Below are 16,478 nucleotides of genomic sequence, written 5' to 3' on the forward strand. Positions count from 1 at the left end.
TTACGCCGCACGTCGGATCTGGCCGTCGAATTCTCGCGTTAGGCGTAAAAAAAAAAAAAAAAAAAAAAAAAAAAAAACTTCCTCCATCCCTTCCGTACGTGCATACGAGTTCACATCCCGTTGTGGCAGCGACAGTCGGCGCAAACGAAACGTACCCGAAACGGACAATCGGTCAAGGAGTTTCCCCTTGGGGATGATCTGACGTACACGCAGTGCCGTACGAGGTACGCGTATATGGCTGTCCAGCCGATGGCGAAAAGGGAATTCGGAATCGCCCGATCGGCCATTCGGGGGATAGGTAAATGTACATGCGGGACAAAGGCAGACTACTGATACGCGTGCACGGGCACATAGGAAGGGCCCTGGACTACGGCGAGTTTACGGAAAGCACCCCTATATAGCCCCTGTCCCTTACCTGTCAATCTTACAGAGGCACAACGTTGACCGGAGGCTCTTGTTACTGCTGCCGTTTCCTCTTGCTTGGCTGTATATATAGGTACAACTCCCTCACAGAGCGAGATAGAGGGTGAGGGGGATGCCTGCAACGTGCCCGCAAAAACCACCCTCGTTTCGAGAAATTTCATATCACCGAGCATCGATCCCCGCACCCCCTACACACGTATTGTGCCCATACATCGACAGACGTGGTGCAAGCGCGAGCATCGAGCCACAACCCCTCCCGTGCGTCATTGGAACCAAACATAATATACGTGTAGCGTTGTTCTCTTCCGCATTTATTTTTGCCTCCCTCCCTCTCGTCTCGTCTCGTTTACACATTCCGCGCACGTTCTTTTTTTCTATCAACGTCGCCTCCATCGGCGGAGCACCGCGACACCGCTCGTCAAACCTTACCCTCCCCCTCCCCCTCTCACTCGGCGCGCCACCCCTGCTATACCGAATATACAACGCACACACGACCGGTGTTTATATATATATATATATCATGTATGCCCTACCTCCAATAGCCCGAGTTCCCTCGCAGTGTTGATTTTACCCGTAGCACTCGTAGCGGTAACTACATTGCCTTTGCTATACGCGCGTGGGTGTGTCTGCGCGCGCTTCCCCCCCCCCTCCACGGTTACCAAGTTCATGCAAAACTAATTACCTGTCTCGATAGCGCCGGAATCATGCACCTCCGCGACGAAACTCGAGAGCATCGCTTCTTCCTACCACCCCCACCTCCTCCTTCATCTCGATGATAGTTGTTATGCTCTGTTTAATTTACTTACTCGAGTATGCACGTTATACACACGACAGTGACAATTTGCAAAAGCTCCGCCTCGTCGTCGCGTGTAATGTGTATATATATATATATATTTACACGCTATGCGCTATGAATAATGCACACTGTGTGCGTTGTGTATCCTGTACCTATACTTTTACGTGTGTGTGTGTGTGTGTGTGTGTAGAAATGTACGTGACCTAATTTTCGTCGTGAAGTTAGGGGGGGGACAGTAATTTTTGGTGGATCATTAAAGTGTACGAGAGAGTGGGTTTATTCAAATTCCGAAATGATTTGCTTTGCGATCGAGGTCCGGTTTCGCGTCAACTGCGACTCCCCCCGTCACGTGTACATGAACGGGTTAACCATGGTTTTATTATTTTTTTTTTTTTACCGTTATCTGCACTGCTCGAGATAATCGTTCTGTGAAATAATAGCGGTATACAAATACAAGTGTCTTTTCGGGTGAAAAGATGAATTTCAATTTCAAATTTCACACGTCCTTTTGTCAAATTGGTTTTGCCATCGTGGTTGGTCACAGAATTTTTTGCGATTCAATAGTTTTGGTAAATTCAATCCTCCGTTGTAGCAATCATATTTGTAGCTATTGGTGAAGGAATCAAATATTTACAGATTAATAGATAAAAAAAAAAAAAAAAAAACAAGTAAATAAATAAATAATACTAATAATAAGGAAGGAAAAAAAAAAGAAAAGAAAAAAACCCAGAAAGCAAATAAATAACACATGGCAGTGGGGTCGTGTGTACCTATATATACAGTAACCCTTGGGCACTTGTATTTGCCTCACGCGATATCGTCATAAATCTGCCGTGAAAAGAGCGTCGTTAAGGGGCCACTTGTGTGTTTCATTTTTGAAAATAGTGGCTGAAAAGTCCGTAACGTGTGCGCCGGGCAAACAAACATCAATACCCACGGACAAACAACTTTAATGTATATAGATAGCACATGGTATAAACTAGCATATATATATATGTTATATCTTGTAATTCAAACAGCCGCTCCCGTAAAGACTAAAGAAACGGAGGACCGACGTTTATTTTTTTTATTAAAACCTAATCTGTTAAAATGCCATCTCAGGCGTCACTGCTCGCAGTGTGAATCAAGCAGAGTATACAGAGCGAATATACGCGACTAGAGAGAGATGGGCATTAAGCGCAAGTGATGGATGGACAATGACAGAGTACACAAGCGACACTTTTCCTCCAACACATATTCAAACGTATATATTACACGCCTTACTCCGTTATGTATGTATATATACATACATTTCTCCGATGGTGGTGAAATTCCCTTTGGCGGCGCACATATCCAAAAGCATTCGAGCTCCAGCTGCAGCTGTTGCACGCGAACGGGGGTGAGACACATAAGGGGGGGTAATGCACGTGTTGCCGCTGTTGCTGTCCATCATCAGCATAAGAAGCACGACAAACAAAGAAAGAGAGATAGAGGTGGGGGGGGGTAAGTACAAGGGTGGGTAGGGCGCAAGAATCAAAGCTCATCCAGAGGCTGCAAGGTGTTGCCCCATACGTATTATACGCACATGTATATTGCGCGTATTGAGGGTAAGCCGGAGCTAGCTGCAGCTGCAAGAGAACAGAAAGCGAGTCAGTCCTTATCTGCGTGTGATTAAACCGTGCACCGTATATATATACATACATGTACGGAGCAGAGAACACGCGGGGGTCTTTTATCGGGACGAAACTGTGTAGTTGTAGGATTGCATAGGTTGTACCTATAGTTATATACTTGTGTACATGGGTTACTGCCATCTATACTTACTATGTGTTTACTATATACATGTAGGAACTCATCTCCGTGCGTATAGATACGTCCCGGAAGGGTCGAACAATGCCCACACCCAAAGGCCTTTATTCGTCCTGTTTCGCTATTCTGCTCCTCTACTGGCTATCGGATCTTCTTTGCGCGCGGAGATCCAAATGCATATACATAAATATACTCACGACATGGAGTGCAGTATAATCGATCAAACGTATACCCTGTAAGTACTTGTTCATTGCACTCGTATGCAGATCCAATTTCGTCGTGCTGGTCGAGCTTTACGAGCCAGAATTTCATTCGTACCTGCAGATTTTTCTGGCGTGGCAGTCTATCATTGCAATTTTCCATCCTCGACTGTTATGGCTTATACCTGATGGGTGTTGGTAATCGAGGAGGAGCTCACCCAATAACCATATTATCTCCGATTATATTAGGTATACTTTTTCATCACATTTGAAGCAAACGCTTTATAAGTATGTATAATTAATGTATACTGTATGTGTGAGGGCACAAAGCGTACCTATAAAGACGTTTGATTATCTCACCCCCGCAACTTCAAATGTCTCGACGATATAAAAAAAAAAACGCGCTAAACGACTTATGGTCTCCCGCGAGAAGATTTCTTTCAAAAGTTTCATATTTTGTAGCCCTTTTTAAAGGGCTAAAGAGAAGCCTGGCCAACCCCCCGAGCTCGGAATATCGATTTCCCAGCAGGGCAAAACCAATTTCAAACTGCGAAAATAGGCATTTTTTCCACCCGGATAAACGTCTCTTTGAAGTCGTTCCCGAGATCTCTCTCCTCCCCTCATCTTCTTCTTCTTTATCCTTCGCTCCCTCCCTTTCTCTACACCCAACGATACACCACCGCCACCACAGAGATTTCTTTTCTGGACCAATCCCACCCCCCCCCCTCTTTCCTCCGTCTGTAATTGAAAACAAGAGTCGTTTAAACGACACAATCGTTCGTCCTTCGCAGCTCCCTCTCTCTCTCTCTCATTGCTCGCAAAGTGATAAATGTCGAATTTCCTCTCCCTTTTTTCGGAAGCCGCGCTTCGAAGGGCAAATTTTCTCGTTTTCGCCCGCTAAACCCGGAAATAAATCGTCGCATCTTTTCCAGCTCGCCCCCCCCCATATAAGCGTATACGCGCCCTCACCCTAGCTGCTTTTCCACCCCCCACCTACTCTAGGAGCTAGCCCCTCGTATGTATACCTACCTACGTATACGCTTTTTTTTCCCTCGATACGGGGAATACGCGTACTTACGTATATTACGATCCCTGCGCGGAGGTATATAAGTATAGATACCCACGCGCTCGCGTGGGACCTCTTTTATACCACAATCTCCCTCTGCTGTGTATACACACACATACGTATATACATAGTTACACGTATAACGGGGCGACTTTGCGGATACCGGATATATATATAAATCCGAGTAAATAACGCGTGCCTATATATATATGTGCCGGTGTAGATCCGCGTCCGCGCGAGGGGGGTATGTGTGCGCAAGTGTGCACAGACGAAGGACAAATAGGGCATCTCTTTTCTATGTGTATGTGTATGATAAGCGTCTCTGATTAAAAACAAATATTTCCCGCCTTTGGGTATACGCGCGTGCACAGTAATGGGTACATATTATACATTGGGTAAGGTATAGATGTACGCGATGGGTGTGTGTATATACGTGCCACTTTGGGACGCTGGTGCATGGAGCTAAGGCAAACAACGACGTCATTACGGATCCAAGGAATCCTGCTTATTCCTCTGTCCCCCGCGGATGACACGCCAACACGTTGCCGTGAATTTTTCAATATCCTCTGGAAAAAAAAAAGAGATTATCCCTCGAGTCGTTGGAAATCAACGTAACAGCGTTTACGTGAAAAGTTTACGTTCCCATACTCCCCACCACGTAACTGTACATATGACGTTTCGTCTTTATCTTTATTCTTTCCCCATTCGTCTCGGACCATGCAACATCAAGACAAGTCCATTGCTCAAATTTACATCGCACTATATGTATACAGTGCGAGAGAAATGATGATTCATACGATTTCCTGCGATCGCGTGGCCAACTTTTTTTTTGCAATCACCCGATATGCTGCAGGGACAATAATACGTATACCCCCGCAATGGTATGTTGAGCGTTTCCACAAGAGGAAATTGAGTGGGAATAGAAAAGTAGAAATCGATACGTATACACGTGCAAGGTGTCGAAGAAAAATGCGCATCCCGTTGGTTGATCGAGTAGTGCCGCACCATTGGATGGTACTGTACACAACAAGGATGTATATTTTGTTTTATTCTGGTCTAGTCGGGCCCATCGATGAAAATCTCGTGAAATTACACGCATATCGGAAATAATGTACGACCAAATAGTTTCGACCCTCGCGCCAATACTCGTAAGTATACGAGCAGTATATGATACATCCACCTACCCTCGTGTATTATAAGAGGCTGAACGCGACCCTTTCCCATTTTCACGGAATACAACCGAGCAAAATTTATTTTCTCTCCCCCACTTTTTCCTCTTTACAAACACCCGCACGTGTATACACCCGATTTCACGCGCGTACCCTTAAATCTAGGGGCACATATTATATGCCCTCCTTTTGTAAACAGCGGCTTATTTTTACGCGTCGTTAACTCCGCGTTGGATGAACGACGAAAGAAAGACGGAGGTGGTAGTTGTTTTTCTTTTTTTTCTTTTTCCATACCGACAAGAGTACAATTTCGCTCTTTTCGCGCGACGGGGAAATAAGGCACTGCAGATCGGTGTTCGCGAACGCGTGGTGTCGAGAAGACAGGATGCCGCCGCCGATTTCGTGCCGATCCTTTTTTTTTCTTTTTTTTTGTTCCTATACACACTCCGCGAGAGAGCGAAACCGAGAAGAAGAAGTTGGCGTGCAGCACAGAGGGGAGGATTTATCGCCCGGAATAGAGGTGGCGGTTGGCAGGAGCAGGCCCATTTAAATGGCCGTGCCTACACGCGTACACACATGTACGCGCGAGATCGTAAATTTGATAAGAGCCCCGCGGCTACCTCTCCCATGCTGGATGCTCCACATTTTCCCTCGAGCTAAATTAGGAAAAGTGCTGTCTACGTGTATATATACACAAAATACACATGTGTATAACTGCAACCCTAGCAGCCGTGTGTTTACGGGTGTATATGGGTGTGGAGGCGCACGCAGCGAAAGTCGGCTCTATTTACATATTTCGAAAATTTCGCTCTCCGTGCGCACTGGCGTGTTTAATTTTTTCGCAAAATAAATACAAAGTTCGACGAGAGAGGACGAGTTTGCAGCCCAACTCGCGGTGTTTAACGGACACATAGCTTGTCGGGATTAAAAGTGACGGGGGCGTGTTCAAAGAAAGGGTTGACGAGTCATAAAAACATGACTGTTCCCTTTGTGCCATGAACTTTCGTCGAGAGAGAGGGGGAGGAGAGGGAAGTACGCCTATATGAACTTTGAAACGTTGCGGAGCTCGGAAAGTGAAAAGTTTGTCGCACGAGCCTCTCCCATCCTGGAGCCCCTCTGAGTTTAAAATTTGTACGCGAGGTGGGTACATCTCGAGCCGGAGCTCCCTCCGATACTCGACTGTACGTCTCGGGGTTGTTGGGGAGGAGAAAAAAAAAGCGAGACGATGGAAAAAAAAAAAAAAAAAAGACAATCGTCCCCGTTGTAAACATCATCGGTTATTATTTACGCTGCAAACAATCATCCCTGGCTACCTCGTTGCGATGGTTGAAAATTTGTTGCTGCAACCGAGATAATGTATCCGTACCCTCGAAATAGGTACTTACTCCGGTCGGTAAAAAAAAAAAAAATAAAAATAAAAAAATAAGGCAGATCGAACAATAGGTATATATAGGCCGGCGAGCAAATCGTAAATACGACACGGGCGCTCACGAATGGTAATGCTTACTTGTGTCACGTGCATCACCACCACGAGAGAGCGAATAGTAGACGTCGTTCGCGTTATAAATAAACACGTGTGCACATACGGGGCACCGTATATATGCCGCGATCCTTCGATAAATCAAGATTAGGTACGCGCCAACGAGCGTGTGTATGTACGTAACGACGACGGGAGCAGACATAATTTTTATTGCAAGGGCCCGCGAGTAGTTTATTTGACAAGAAGTAAATCCGAAAGGTCAATTAATTTCCAAAGGAGACGCTCCCGCCACGCCAATTACCCGATCGATGCTTCTGCGGCAGAGAGCCTTAGGTACCACCACCATCACTAAGAAGAAGAAAAAGGAGAAGAGACGGAAAAGAGGAATAAGGTGGCGGCAGCTGCGCGCAAGAGGAAGAAACGGAGCCACAGACGGAGGGAGAAAAGAAAGAACGGGAGAGCGAGAGCTTGCGGGGCTTTCGAGAAATCCCGCGCCTCCCCGTGGGGTGTATTGGTTATACTTTTCACGGCTACGGCAATGGCAATCGAAAGAGAAAGACAAACACGCTCACACCCGTGTAGAGAGGGTGAGAAGTATATAGACATGTGAACCCCCTCGATAAAGCGGACACGGCAAAAGGGAGGTAAGCATATATATATATACAGGGATGGATGGACGGAGAAACGTGCCTTATTCCGGGCTGGGCGCCACGCATCTCACGCACTCATCCACCCACGCCTTTCTTTCTTTTTTTTTCTTCTTCTTCTTCCCTTTCAGCCCCCCTGTGGTCCCGAGGATAGCGGATCGACGAGAACACACGGGCTGCTACTAGTGGGCACGAACTCAATATATATTAAGATCCGTTCTCGGCTGCACTGCGGAGCAGCAAACTTCTCACCCCCTTTCCCTAGCCCTCCTCGCCCCGCGTATATACACGCCAGACTCGGAAAGTTCGTCCACCCCGCCGCCGCGCGCTCTTTTGCTTTATTTTTTTTTTTTTTTTTTACTCGTGCCTTCATCTTCTGTTCTCTTTCCTCTACTCCGTACACACGTGCATTACAGCCTCGTCACCCCTTGCCTCCTCCTCCCCCCCCCTTAGGTACGCTGCTGCTGGCTGGCCGACGTCGCCGTCATCGTCGTCACCGACGCCGCGCAGCCTCGAGTGGTCTGGCGCGCCTCTCTTTCTCTCTGCCACCCTCCCCTCGCGCACACACCTACAAGACGCGTGTACGAAATTTTGCGCGCCCCAAAGCTGCAACCCTCACGCCCACCGCTGGTTACTATATACACACCCGTATATTATGTTTATGTGCGTGTGTGTGTGTGGATATATACCCACTAGAAAGTGCTCCACGAGGCGAGAAAGCGCCATCCATTGCTTTTTCCGTATTTATTTATACCTCCCCTATTGGCACCAAATGACAATCATAGGTGTATATGATACACATCATGGAGGGGGGGGGGGAAATATAATATGTGACGGGTCCCGTGTGTGCAGTCCACTCGATCGCGGTCGAGGCTTATCTCGGCAATCACTGCACCCTCCCACCTAATACAATTTTAGAGACTGATCCCTCTCCCCCATATATATATATATGTACACGTTGTACACACACGTGGTTAAATAGCGCGTGCGGTTAGCTGCAGTGTCGGCCGTGTATAGGTATACGTGTACGTGTATACATGGGCGCATATATGGTTCTCGTTCTCCAATTTTCCTTATGCTTTGAGGATTACGGGGGGTTGTTGCATCAGGCGATGCACGCGCGCGAGAGCCAAATTATGCAAGCAAACACGCGCCCCCCCCCCCTTCTGGTGCAGCACACGTATATACACCTGGTATACGTATATACGGTTTACATTGCGTTTGGCTCTGTTGATTTTATCAGCCCCGGAGAGAGAGAGAGAGAGTTTATATCCGTACACAGTATATGTACACATCATCCTCGCCCAACAGTGCAGTTATACCCCGTATACACCTCAACTGATGCGTTCAACAGCTCGCTGATGAATTCCTCCTCTCGCACATAAGTATATACTTACTTACTTACTCGCGTACATACACATCACCCCTCGCTCGCTCCTTGCCGCTCCAGCGCGGAAATTAACTTTATGAAAAAGCGCGAGCTAAGGAGAGAGAGAGAGCTAAGTAATAAGGAAGTTCCAAGGAATCTTCCTCCTCCACCCCCTCTCCACCACCGCTACCCTTCCGAAGCCCGAGGGAAGATGAAAATACTTTTAAGTCTCTCTGATGAATTTTCTTTACCTTTTTTTTTTTTTTTTTTTCCTCCTTACCTCCCTCCAATACACACACACACAGTCCTTGAAACGTTCGTTCGGCTCGGCTTGTGAAAGTTTTCTAACAATGTTATTGGCGTTTATGTCTCAAGTTTTATGGTACCTACCCCCCAGCGTCTCGCGAGCGTTGCAACGGATAAGCTTGGCCCTTTTGTCTCTCGTTCTTATGTATATATATATATAAAACGGCGTTTACCGAGTAATTCAATCAAGTTGTACATCACTTTTATGTATAATGTACGACAGGTCGACGAGGCCATTTTGCAATAGGTAGCTTTTGTACTGTACTTATTTAATTAGAAGACCTCCCCCCCCCCTTCAAGACCATACGGTGACAATATATAGCGTTGCACAGAGAAAGGGGATGAATAATCGATGCACCGCAACTTACATCACAACGTATTATATATATATTCATACACTCGATCGGTGTATTACATTTCGTCCAAATTGCGTAATCGCCCCCCCCCCCTTAATTGCGGTATTTCGATTACGCTTAGGTACAGTGTGTAATATGCGAAATCCAGAGTGCACTTTTGCGCAACTATGAATGCACAGCGTATATTGCAATTTTGCTCTGGGATTGGTTGTACGGCGGACGATCATCGCAATGATTATATAATTTAAAAGGATGTACTCGCGGCCGACGCGTTTCGTACTGATGATAATATAAACAATGGGAACCATACAAATGACGATTAATATGCATGTATATACGTAAAAGTATCTATTTTCCATTTGGAGGAAAAAAAGGGAGAGGGGGATGTAATTGGATTGGAGAGCGGCGAGCTAGATGGATATAGTAACAGCCTCGGGGATCCTCTGACGTGCTCTCGACGAAAAGCGCGTAGAGTCCACGGGATGGTGGGAGAAAGTAAGGAGGGATGTAAGTATACGAATGAAACGATCGAGTGATGTGGGTATATTGGGATTATGTAACAGGGAGCAATAGTATTTGGCGCGGTAACAGTCGACTAACACAAAGTGCGATCTCGTGTAAGCGTATAATATATTATGTACCTCGCTCGAATGGACGACAATTATCGAACGGTAAAATATACATAGCTCGCGCGTAAAGCTTATGATTCGTCTATACATATGTGACATCACGCATCGGCAGACTGCGCGCATGGGACACACACAATCATCAGTCCGCCGAAAAGGTACGTGTGGGTGCAAGAGTTAGGATCACAAGAAGAAGAAGGGGGTGGAAGTACGGCAAGTAGAAGAAGAAAGAACAAGTCAGACAATCGCGATGCACCTACACGTTACCCGTATTGTATGGCATATAATATATATATATATATACGCACGATATCGTATGTATATGCGAGTAAATCATCCCCTTTTTCGCGTGCGTGTACAACAGACTAACACACTGTCTGCATGAGCGTATGTACGGGGCTTGTGTATTTTGTGGTGCTGGTGGCACGAGTGCGTGTGCACGATAGGTATATAAATATATAGTGGTGGTGGGATATCGCGTTTATAGCGGCAATATTATAGGACGAGTAGTCGTCAATGTGTGTGCAATGTACGTGCAGTGCTCTTTCTGCCTTTCTTCTTCTTCTTCTTCTTCTGCTATGCTTTCCTCTTTATATACGCGACAACGCGACCGAGTAGTCGAGACGACTATTATACCACTCCCTCAACTTGTATTCGCCTATACACAACCTCCCGCATCTCTTCTTACTAATACGCTCACCCTCTTCGGGGTTTATTGGCTTTTTTTTTCCCGGCAGTTCATATCCATTATTGGCGTCGCTTACCGATCTCTCTTTCTCTCTCTCTCTTGTTTCATACACACACCCGCTCCCGCGTACCTTTTCTGCATATAGGTATACGCCTTTGTCTCTCGCGCTCTTCTGTCTTTGCTCATACTTACCGCGCGATCTTTTACAAAATACATTCTACACATGGACGTGCCGAGTTGAGCGCTGCAGAGAAAGAGAGAGCGCAGGTCTAGACACATTTTTATATATACATATATACTGCCGAGGCGATTGTTGTTGCGATCATATAAGTTATATGTATAATAATATAATGTATTAATATATATATATACTTACAAGCAGTCGTCGAGGAGGTGAAAGTCGAAACTTGACTGATTGCAGACGGGTCGCGATGTATATACTATTATGTGTATATATTTACTTCGTAAGAAGCGAAAGCCTCGCATTACCCGATGTATAATGCACCTTTGACAGCCGCCTAACGAGCTCTATTAATTTTCCTTACATTAAAACAAGCACCCGTTAAAATACATTAGCGCGCGCGTGTCTTGGGTTCTTATTTCCCGGGGGCACGCATCTCCTCTGACCCGAGAAAGCGTGACCCTCTTTTTTTTTTTTTTTCACGAGGTGCGCGCATCGGCTTAAACAAATTCTCCCGCGTGTGCTTGCGTAATAACGACTACTTATATTGCCCCGCGCCGCTCTACGAGAGAGGCAGATACATTTGCGCTCGTATATTATACCTCCGAGTATTATACACACGCACGTATGACGGCTCGACCGGTACATTCCATCTTCAAAGGCACATTTTTAACGCGCCCGTCGACTCGTCATGTTTATTTTGATTAATCCCAACCGGTTGCCCCGGTACCCATATTCACCGTATAATACACATTTATGCCCATCTTGCGCTTCAAAAGAGTATAAGCCACGGATTCCGATGTATAGCTTGCCAACCGCGCTGTATGTGCCTGATGCCTATAAACAAAATCAGATTAGGCGTACTTACCGAAACTTATTCGATCGACCGAGGGTCCAAACACCACAAGTGTCTGCGTATCATGAAAAAAAAAAAAAAAAGTGTACCTGTATCAACTAAAAAATCTAGACAATTCAGAGTACATCGATTCAAAATGTATACTCGGAAGAAAAGATCGTGCGGGTATAGGTATATATAAGGTGGCTAACAATGAAAGCCGGTAAACATACGAGCGCTTAAATCAATTCCGTTTCGCGGGCCAACGGGCGAGCCGAGCTTCGCTTACACGGATTCGTGTGCACCGATAGTCCCTCTATATATATATATACGCGTGCAGCTTTTAGGGGTACTCGGTAGAGCCCCCTCCAAAGCCCCCGGTGTAATGTGCCTATGTACGTAGCAAGTCCGATTACCGAATGGCAAAGTAATTCCATTTTACGACGTCGCCCCTCCTCCTCCCCTTCGTCGAGCTGTGTCGCAGCCGGCGGTAGTAACAGCAGAGAGCACCGATAATTAATATCGATTTAACGATCGATCGACCGTTTGGTACATCGGTACCGCGCAGCGCCGCAAAATAATCACAGCATCCCCCCCTCTTTGCCCATTAATGTTGATTAATTAACGGTCCGTTTGCGCTCAACAGCCCTGATTAGCCCTTACGCCTCTTTCTCCCACATTTATTATGCATCAACATAGTGTGTGTAGATATACACTGTGACGCGCTGCTGCCGAAATACCTGTGTATGCTAATGCTCACGTCTGAGCTGAAAAGATAATCATCGCCGCGCGTATATGTGATCATGCGCGGGTTATATGTATCGGACGGCGTCTTTTTCCACTAGGCTTTTCGGTTAATTAACGAGAGACGTGTTTCTCCGGAGCAGCGCGGCAGACAGTCCGTGCGTACGTTACGTCAATGCGTTTCATTGGGAAATGACGGGAGGATGAGGGGCGCGGGAAAATTTTGTATCGAGCGAGCGGCAGCGGATTCGTAATTGCCTTTTGCTCCGAGGGGGCAGGGAATAAAAATCGTATGCACCAATATCCCACACGCGTATGGCGCGGTTTCTCGCGCTCAGCGGCAATTAAAATTTTCCCTCATCCAAACTTTTTACGTAATTGTGTATACACTGTTTTCAGTGTGGGTGTTACATCGGGAGTAGCGGAGGAGGAATTTGCGCGATAAAACTCGGAGAATGTCGCCGATCCCTAATTACTGCCATCGCTGCTAAATTATTCCAATTTTGCGCGATTTGTGGAAATCCTTTTTTTCTCCCCCCTCTCCCCCTTCCCTTTTTCTCGTTCTCGCGCGGAAATTCATCAGCCTCGTCTTTTGGAAAATTCGAGCTCGTCGCCCTCGATCGCAGGGGCTAATTAAACATCGAGATCGCAAACGAGGTGGATTTCCTCTGAAAAGTAGCGGTGATTTCTTTTTTTTTTTTTTTTCCAACGAATCGCGTCAAAGGGGGTGTCGCTACTGTGGGAGGGAAAATATGTGTTCAAAGATATTACTCCAACAACCTACATACGTCTGGGGCACAAAGAGTACTTTGAATTAAAAAAAAAAAAAAAAGGTGGGGGCGGTCGTAGAAGGGGTTGAATTTTCTCTTAACGACACCATCACGTCGGGGATCGGACAATCAAAGAAGAAACGGGCACCTCGTGGCCGAGAAAAAGACGCGCGGATTAATCCCGGGAAATTAGAGCGCAGAGGAGCTTAATTAATTTTAAGGCCCAGATTATCACCCCCTCCGCCGAACTCGGGAGCTTCGAGCGGCATTTATCATTTTATTACGCGCTCGGTTGTATATATATGGGCAGACGAAAGAAAAGGAACGATGAGGGCCCCGTAAAGAAAATCCCTGTGAATATATATATATATATATATATATATATATAAAGCGAGCGCGCCGCGGAAAAATTGCAGGTGCGAACGCGGCGTTAAATCCCTCGGGGGATAATTGAATTTCGCGCCGCAACTGCCCCGCCAGAAGGAGAGATTCCTAATATTCTGGACGACGAGGCCTTTCCTCGCTAATGTCCAGCTTGTAAACTCTCCTCCGGCGAAGGAAAGCTGCCCTGATTGGTGGAACAAAAATAAAGGAGAAATAAAATGAAAACACCTAATCAGCAATATTTTATCGATTAACCAATAAGATTCGCTCTCCCCTCGAGTCTCTTTTTCTTCCTTCTCCAACGTTTGCTCAGAGAGAGGGAGAGTAGGTAAGTATACACTCTGACGGCGCGCAAAGTTTTTTCCGTTTATTTGCCAATGGGAGCGCAAAAAGCACTCACACACACAAGGAAAGACAGAGGGGAGAAAAGCACTAGACACCGGAGTAAGTTTTTTACGGCGGGGACAGATTAATATGATATTCCCGCGGTGGCGGCCGCGTCTCGTTCGAGCAACTTTACGAGTGGAAATCAGAGTGTAAATGCTCCTGTGGGGGGGGTTGAGACCGACTCATCTGTTTGGCCCTGCTCTCGTGTTTGCCCCGTTCTGCATAATACATGAGCCGAGTAGAAAAGAAGACGAGTCCTCGGGGCGCCAAGTGAGAGGGAAGGGGAGGGAAAATCTCGCGCAATCGACGCAAAGAACGGCGAACGAGGTATCTTCCTCTCCCCCTTATTTTACAGCTCGTCGGGGCACGAGGAGCAGCAACTGAACTCTCCAAGGGCCTCCTCTTGCGATTTATCGGTCAACTTTGATTAGGTACTTGTCCGTGTATATATATAAATACGGCATGGCTGCGGTAGCCCCTCGAGTTTTATTGCCGGCACTACCGATTGCGGAGCACCGGCAATGCGAAAACGGCTACTTTTCTCCTTTATTTATCATGAGTCTTTCCCCCCCCCCCAGCTCAACAGCCGAATTCCACTTCTTCACCCCGTACCTACACGTATAATCCCAGCCACCTTCGCCTTGGCATTTATTTCACACCCGGGCTGAATTTACGATTTAGATGTGTGTGCCTACGCATCCGGCGCATCGTCGAAAAGAAAAGGGGGTTGGGGGAAGAATCTCTCTCACCTATCCTTATTCTCTTGTTCTTTTGTACATATATATACATACGCGTCTGCGATGCTCCTTTTTCGCGCGAGTGGAATAGCAAAGCGTCGGGTGAGCGGGTGTGTGTGTATGTATTGCGCCTATACTGTTACTACCCTATAGACCATGCTATACTGCTACTACTGTAGTCTCGGGCGGTGCGAAGAGGAGTCCGTTTGGAAATTTATGCCCCATCGTCGCGTCGTAAATCCCGAGCAAAACAAACGCGCCTCCCTGCCTCCTAGTTCTCCACCTCTCGTGTACCTTTCTGGATGCTGCTGTGGGCTAGACTATACGGCCTTTCTTCTTCCACCCTACACGCGCCGCACGGAAAACAATCTGTTTGCATACACGCGTGTAGTAGGAACTATATATCCTACTCGTTTCCTTATTTCCGCGGCGCGCAGGGCTACCTGTACCTACCAACAGATCTCTTTTCCAGCATCGGCAGATGTCGAGAGAGAGAGAGAGAGATATCCCTCTGAATCGTATCGCCCCTCCCCTCAAAAAAAAAAGAACCAAAAAATCGGGAGATTAAATTATTGCCAAGGAATGAGAATCTTATATATCTATAAGCGCAGATTATACATGCCGCTCGTCGTGCATCGGTACGTGCGTCTGTCGGGTTGCTGCTCTTGCGAGGATTGTTTTTTTTTTTTTTTTTTTTTTTTCTTGCCGTGGTATTATAACTTGCACTAATTGTATGTCGCTAATGGGGACTACGCGCAATGACTCGCAAGTAGCTCTTACATGTATATATGTACGTATAAATATGCCGTCTGCGTCGTTACTGTATAAATAATAATAATAATATATACACAAGTGCAGTAATGAGCATCGATGTAGAAAATTATAAAACGGAATATGGTACACATCATCATCGTACCAAATATACTTACTTACTCCGCCAAAAATGGGAATGCCTATCGTAGAGAGAGAGAGAGAGCTTCCAACTACTTGCACTTTTTGCGCAATATACGTTTTGTTATACCGTGTACACGTATAATTATTATAGTCTCATGATAGTCGTCTCACGAGCTTATGAAGGAAGGAATTGAAAGGGAATGAAAGAAAGAAAAAAAGAGGGGCAATAAAACTAATGGTAACGCCGGCCAATTCTCTCGTGGTCGGTGTTTGTTGTCGCGGATCCGGCCATCCTCGTCGCCAAGATGGACGTCCTTTTCCTCGTGTTGTATATATATATATACACATGTATAAATGTATAGTTTGCGAGCAGTGTCCGCGTGTATATACGCTCTGGTCAAGGGCGAACGAGCGGAAAAGGAAGAGAGAAAGAAAAGTACCTGTATATGTGCAGCTGCTGCCGCGACTACGGGCGCAATTAGAGGGATCGGCAGAGGCCGGCTTTTTTTCCTTCCTCCTCTCCTCCGAGAGTTTATATATATACACACGTGTATGTGCTTATACATCTCTGTACAGCTATATGTACGACTATCGTCTCCTCCTCGCCCGCAAAAAGAAGAAAATGAGCAATT

The 16,478-nt window shown here is 46.2% G+C and overlaps 1 protein-coding gene across 1 annotated transcript in view; it reads left to right on the plus strand.

The window, feature by feature from the left end:
- Positions 1-16,478, plus strand: part of Eph (Eph receptor tyrosine kinase) — a 115,598-nt gene that overhangs the window by 81,188 nt on the left and 17,932 nt on the right. The window lies entirely within an intron of this gene.

Source organism: Copidosoma floridanum, unplaced genomic scaffold (assembly GCF_036245765.1).
Source record: "Copidosoma floridanum isolate Cflo_tuat_1 unplaced genomic scaffold, Cflo_Japanese_pri ptg000019l, whole genome shotgun sequence".
Lineage (NCBI taxonomy): Eukaryota > Metazoa > Arthropoda > Insecta > Hymenoptera > Encyrtidae > Copidosoma > Copidosoma floridanum.